This window comes from Octodon degus, unplaced genomic scaffold (genome assembly GCF_000260255.1).
Source record: "Octodon degus isolate 3935 unplaced genomic scaffold, OctDeg1.0 scaffold00018, whole genome shotgun sequence".
Lineage (NCBI taxonomy): Eukaryota > Metazoa > Chordata > Mammalia > Rodentia > Octodontidae > Octodon > Octodon degus.
The window spans coordinates 8,238,611-8,243,388 of record NW_004524594.1 but is presented as its reverse complement, the minus strand read 5'-3'; positions in this window follow the sequence as shown (position 1 = coordinate 8,243,388).

The following is a 4,778-nucleotide window of genomic DNA, read 5'->3' as shown; positions in this document are numbered from 1 at the left end:
CCTCATGGCTGACACTGACAAAGAATCTACAAACTGCAATACAGGGTTTCAGGATAAATCCTGAGGGGACTTGACTGATCTTGTCAGATATAAAAGTTACATTTCTTGATACATAGGTCTTGCTTTATCTTGGTCTTAACCATCCAGCAGAAAAGTATAAAACAAAGTACAAAAAGTAAAGCCATATTAATATGCTTCGCTGTAAAAGGCTCAATTCAACAACTTCTGATATTGCCAGTCCTACAGAAAACCCACTACTGTTATGAACTACTAGACTATACTGGATTATTTTGCAGAATTCATGCACCTCCAATATTTAAATGACAATGGAATACCCATCTCTGAACAAATAAAGTGGATACAAATGAAGGACCTTTTTGTATCTGCATATACAAAATAGTAAGAATAGTTATACAACTACTTTCTCTTAATTCACTGAGAAGAAAGTCTTATACTAATAGTGTTTGGACAGGATATCATGTCTGCATCTTGTACTATGAATAATCACTACAAAGACAACAATATGCAATGTATTAACTATTGAAACTATCCTACTAATTGGTTTGGAAGCTGTGTCATTGCTATTTGTTTCTCAATATTTTTTTTTTTAAAGAAGTACATCTCATGGTGCTGGGTCTTATTTGCCTATTTTAAATTTTTCCACTTGAATATAAGTTAATGTTAAACTGTGCCAAGTTGTTTGAGTCTTTAAAAGTTTGTTCCACTGAATAACATATTGACCTTAATCTCCCTCAGAATACTCTCACTTTAGAAGAACTTGTCACTCCTTTTCTTCATTTTATTGTTATTAATAAAGAAAATATTAAAGCACTCATTGACTTCAATGAAGTAATGAACAAAATTTCATAACTAAATAATTAGAGAGTAAGGATGGTACCCAGTGTGGTACTATCTAAGGTTATCCAAAACCTTAAATGGATAACAAGTACTTAAGGCACTTCTCTTTGAGTCCTGGCCATGGGCAAATACATGGCTGGCCACGAACAAAGGGAGAGGGTAAACATTACGGGGGAATTTAAGCAGGGGAGGGGGTCCCACCGAGGGAGATCTCCAGGGTCTTGTGCCTCTGGCCAGAAGCACCTGTGGAAAGTGCAAGGTGACAGTAGCACGCTGCTAGCTTGCCAAGTGGCATTCTGTGGAAACACCGGGTTTCCTATAAGCCTTAGAACCCACCTGGTCTTGGTCCCTTGTGCTGGATTTCCTCTTTGCCAAGGGTGGTGGCCATCTGCTGGGTGTTCTCCTTTTCAAGTTTTGTGAGGTCCACTAGGGAGGACCTAAGAATAGTGAATCAGTTAAGAGTGTCAGGGCACTCAGGAAAGGTCAACTGAAGACACACACAGAAAGAATTTCTAGAACTGTTGCAGAAATAGCAAGAATGGTGGGATAAAAGAGCTTGAGGAAAGGGGGAACAACTGAAAAGAGAAAAATAATAATATATCCTTTGCGGTCACACCTATTTTTAAACTTTAAACCCTTATCATAGTTTTTATTAAACCTTGCATTGCACTGTGCTTTCTCCAGCGTGTTGAGAAATAAGCTTCTAATTTCCCTTTACACAAGATGAATCATTTTCTCTTGCCACTAAAGGACTTTGATATTATTTTGGCTTTAACAATTTCTGCTATTATCCCCTTAATCCTATTTTAATTTCCTTGAGCATGTGCATACTGATAATTTTCATCAAGTTTGTAACTCTTTCAGTAATTGTTTTTTGTAATATACTCTTCTATTTTTTGTCTTTCCTCTCCTATTGGAGCTCTTTTTGTGCATTTGTTGGTATACTTTGTCGTGTTCCATTATCATCCGTGTCTCTTTTCATTTCACTTTTTTTTTAATCTCTGTTCTTCAGTTTGAATAATCTTTAAATGTAGAAGTGTATTGATTTTTCTGCCAGTTCAAATGTACTCTTGTTGACCTCCCTCTAGAAAATTTATACTTTCATTTATTTTATTTTCTACTGTAGAATTTTCACTTTATTATTTTTGAAAGTAATTTCTCTGTATTGCTATTCCTTTTAATACAGTGTCTTACCTTCCTTTTACTCATTCAGTGTGGCTTATTTCAATTGCTTGATATGTGATAGCAGGCTTCTCATGGCATCTGCATCTTTATATACGGTTTATATCTGTGGCAACACAAGAGAAGTTCCAGGTAAGTGGTCCTGAGAATTATGAGGCACAGTCCTGGGATCTTGTAAGTGACAGGTCCTGCTTATATTCCAGCCGGATTCACCATGTCCTAACTCATATACAGAGAGGGAGTGGTTTTGGGGCTGTTATGTTTTCTGTCCATGTGAGAAGCATTTAAACTACAAACAAGCCAACATGAGAGTAGTCAGGGGCAAAATACACTCAGTGTGATGCATCAGGGTGGGTCACAGACTAGAGAATGAGTGGACTGAGACAGTGCTTGGCCTTTTGACTTCAGGATTTCAGAGCTGGACAGATTAGAAGTGATGGAGGAAAGAAGGAATTAGAGAAGAGTTGGCAGCTTGTATTTCAGGAGACATCACAGAGTTGGGCTGGGAGCTGGAAAACAGAAACTCTGGAGGGCTCTACTGGCTGGAGGGGAGCATCTATCATGCTTTTGGTGTAAAAGGAGGGACAAAATAAGGATCCCACTTCAGCGTCTATGAGCAGGACTATTATCCTGACATTTAGTAGATTTTTTTGAATAATTTGATTTTTTGTACAATAATCTGGGGAAATTTCCAGAGATATTAATTATTTGATTTGTTTCATATCTTTACTAAGTTAGTTGCTTTGAAAAAAAAAAAGTTTAAATGTAGTTTATTGTACCTCCACAGAGCTCCGAATCTTACCATTCCAGAAGCACTGCTTGACAGTTGGCTTTAATGTTAAAATAAATTTCTTAACATTAGTACATAAAGTCTCATTTCCATTAATATGGGTTATAGTGGGTCAAACACAGATGATAAAAATGTTACTGAAGAGGAATTAAGCAGAAGATAATGTTTGTAATAGTGTTCTTTAATATGCAGAAAGAATTCTTGAAGTCATGATTTTAAAAAGTCTACTTTCAGGCCTGGAGAGATACCTTGGCGGTCTAAGCACCAGCCTAGCAAGCACAAGAACACAGGTTCAATCCCAGATGCCATGCCGTGCAGGCCCCGGAGGCAAGGGTGCAATGTGCCAGCCACCGAGACCAGGCCTGGTGGCACACGTCCATAACGCCAAGCACTGGGGAGGCTGAGACACAAGGCTCACTATGAGTCTGAGCTGTGTAGCAAAACCCTGTAATAAATAAATAAATACATATATGAATAATTTTTTGAAAAGTCTACTTTCTACCAAAAAAAGTAAAACTCAAACTATTTTTGTGCTCACCCAAAATATTCACATTTTCCATATAATTTTCAAAACACAAAGCTGTCCTTAGATGCCTTACATTAGAAACATCTATATTAGACTACTACACTTTTATTATAAGAAAAGAGATCTATCTTATTTATATTTCTATTCCTTATAAAATAATTCTTCTTCTAGAAGACAGGTAGTAGTATTCCAATATATCTTGATGAAAAACCACACAAAGCATGACCAAAGCAGACAAATGAGAAACACAGATCCAGGTTTTTAGGAATCTACAGTCTCACTGAAGAAGGAAAACACTTCCATATTAAAAATCAGAAAAGCTATGAACAAATAGAGAATATGTTAATCTATACAGTGTGTAACTAGTTAAAAATACTTGTTTGAAGGTGAGATAATTTCTGTACAGCTGTGTGTGTGTATGTGTGTGTGTGTGTGTGTGTGTGTGTTGTTTGACATTATATAAAATAGCGTGCATTTTATTTTCATATATGGAAATAAAAATAACTAAAATTCCATGTAATCACCTGCTACCTTTTAAATATACTTTCATATGTGAGGCATGCAGTAATAATCAGCACCAGTAAGTATAAATGAATAATAAGAGAAAGGGAAAAGATGAAAGGATATGAGAAATGATGTGAGAGGTAAAATTAATCATGGTTTGACCAGCCAGAAAGGCTATTTTAGAATGCAGTCTTGTTTGACAATGGGCCATTTTCTTTCTAAGGAATGGCCTTTAGAAACCCTTTGGAGGTTAAGATATCATCTGAGGGTGAGAAACACTTCTTATTCCTTGTTATTGATCTCACCTTCACTCCTCACCACACTCACATAAACTACTAATTATCTACTGTATTGGCAGTAGATTGATGAGAATTAGGAAGGCTTTTAGATATCATATGTCTTTCATGGGTAGATAAATAAGGAACATTGGGGAACAAAAACTAAATTCACATTCCTTTACATATTTCAAGAGTCAAAATAGGACAGTTTTGATTCTCCTTTACTAAGATTTTGTGGATGTGTAGCCACCTTTAAATCCATAACAGGTTCACTAAGATGACTTATGATTGGAAATACGTACTGTTTACAACTAAACCAGAGAATTACACAAAACTTGTATTTACCATCCCTTCTAGCCGGTTTTGTGCAACACACTAAAATCGTCTGTTGAAGCCTTAATTCCACAGTTGATTATGTTTAGAGATAGAACCTTTAGGAAGTAAGTAGGTCATGAAGGTACAGCCTTCACAAATGGAATTTATACTGTTGTGTGAAGAGATGCTAGTAACTAGGGATCCTACAAAGGAATAGAACTGAGTTCAGGGTTCAGTCACTAGGACTCCAAGGGATGAAAAGAAGAGGTGGGAGAAAGAGAGAGAGAGAGAGAGAGAGAGAGAGAGAGAGAGAGAGAGAGAGAGA